This window comes from Penaeus monodon, chromosome 11 (genome assembly GCF_015228065.2).
Source record: "Penaeus monodon isolate SGIC_2016 chromosome 11, NSTDA_Pmon_1, whole genome shotgun sequence".
NCBI lineage: Eukaryota > Metazoa > Arthropoda > Malacostraca > Decapoda > Penaeidae > Penaeus > Penaeus monodon.
In genome coordinates this window covers 37,560,698-37,563,197 of record NC_051396.1, presented here as the reverse complement: position 1 = coordinate 37,563,197, position 2,500 = coordinate 37,560,698, and positions in this window count along the sequence as shown.

The window sequence follows — 2,500 nt, the reverse complement described above, 5'->3', positions numbered from 1 at the left end:
CATGTGTATCACGTAGAAGCGACATAACAGCCTTATTTGGCCAAGTTGATATAATTTGCATGGCCATTAGGGAGCCGCGTCTTGCGCAAGACTTTTTAATGAGGCGGAAAAAAGGCTTTAATTCTCTGGGCTGAGGCGGCTTCAGGCTTGGGGTTGAGTTAGTCTTGAGGATTGGGAAGCTAACTGTCCTTGCTGCTGAGCAGATATAGACAATCATCAGTGTGCTTGGTCGACCAACAGTGCAACTTATGACTGATATTGTATCATAAACAATAAAAAACTGGCGAACGTGAGTATGATTTGATTACTGATAAGATATTGATTATTCTAATAATTTTTGCGGTCTGTCTACGCAGTAGACGGTTTATAAAGAATCTATACAATAGAGGTGAAATTAGATGAGGAGGAATCTTATTTCCTTTTGTACTGACCAGGCATCGGTAATCACTAATGCATTATTTTAAGAATTTACACCACCAAAAATGTAGGGAGTATTACAGACTTTTACTTCATCAACTAAAAGGTAGTTCTGATACTATTCTGTTTACTTTTTATTTGTCCCCGGATGATTCACGGGCCTCCACCACTGCAACAGCTGCACAGGTTCAACATATCAATATTAGCTTATTGCCTCCCTGATTGTTATTGCTGTTGGCTCGGGTGCCTCTACTGTCTCTGCAACTTGATTGAAGTTACATACGACTGCCCTCGTGAAGGTGTACGGACTCATTTATATTACCTTGCTTCCATTAGGGTGCAAATCACTTGTCATTGACGTCTATCCTGTTTTATACGCATCAATGGTTTCATGCCGGGCAATTGCATGCGGCTGAATGCATATACATGCACTAAACAGGAAGGCTTTGATGTAATTATTGGGCTGAATATACTGTTGATTATAGGGAAAGCTTAACCCATGTATGCAATAACGTACTGTGTTTCGTTTCGGTGTGTGCGAGGGATGGTGCACGTAATTGGATATATACAGTATTATCTGTTCGAGTTTGAACAATTGTCAACCTGCAATACAGATATGAAGAGTCATTTCAACACCAAATCAGACCCGACTGCCAACGCAATGCAGCTTCTGCGAAATCCTTGTTATTCGAACATAACTTCACAAAAATGTTAATCGTTTCTGATATATACGTTACATTATCTATAGCTTTTCTTAAGGATTGCAAATGGTCGTCCGTTTAAAGTACGATTATCACTAAGTTTTTTTTTCCGCCAAAATCGTTCCATTGACAAAAGACAGCGGGATTCTCTCGGATCTTCTTTCTGCTGTGACTTGTCTCTATGCAATTTAGTTGACAGCGTTTCATCAGCAAAATCTCGATTTCTTCTGAAATATTAATTGACGTACCAGCAAGCAAAACTGCCTACAGCAATCAAAAGAAGGTAGATACAAATCAAAGAAAGAGTAAAGTAAATTAACAAGCATGTGCACCCACATATTCAGAAATTATGTACCTGTGAACTCACGAGGGAAGAAAGGGAAAAAGAAAAACAGAAGAAAGAAGACGAAAACTGATTAAGAAAAAACATACAGAAAAAGACGAAATAGTTACGCCGCTCGGCGTTCCCCATTAAAACTGAAATTGGGAAACGCCTTGTCTTGAAATGCAGAAGGAATCTATTTACAGAGTCCTTTGCAATAAAGATACATGTTATTGCGAATACTTCTGATGACTTACCTGCAGAAGGGAGGACCCAGTTTGCCCCGAGGAGAAGCAGGAAGAGCAGCAGCGGCGTGGTGAGGTAGGAGCGAGGGAGCTGCAGCACCATCTTGAAGGCGCGCTCGCAGGTGGACGGGAGGGACTTGAAGGCCTGGCGCTGGTACTTCGTGGAGGAGGGGCGGTTGGTAGGGGTGGGGGAAGAGGGTCCTGGAGGAGGCGTTGGGGGAATTGGAGGGAGGCAGTGGTTGGAGGAGGAGGTTACTGGAGGTGGGGGAGGGTGTGCCAGTATGTAGAGAGTGCCTACGGGTTCCAAGGAGGTGGGGAGACACGAGGCTGCCTCCTGTTCGTGGTTTATTGGGAAACGCTGGTTCCTGTTGCGTGTTGGAAGTAGGGATACCAACACCGGGGGAACTTAGAAGATATCAAATATAGATGTTTTTTTCTGTTTTACAGAGTCCAGAGTCATGAACGGTCAGTAAGCTAATTCAGCTAATTTCTTGTTGTTTTTAGCTTTTTTTATATAGTTTCTCATTCTTTAATCAATGATCACAGTTTACATCAAACCTTCAAATCACTAGAATTCTTCGATAAGGAAGTTAGCGATTCCAAATGTGCATTATGAGTCGATATTGTCTATTCGAACTTGCAAAATAATTCTTTCTTTCAGAAAAAAATATACAAGGAAACTCTACCAAACTTTAATTTTCCGACGTTCATGACCAGCCATATTGTATCGACGTTTTCATTTCTTATCTACTCCTCTCTTTCTTTCCTTCTTTCTATTTTATATTCGTTTTCTTTTTTATTTCTCTATTACTCCT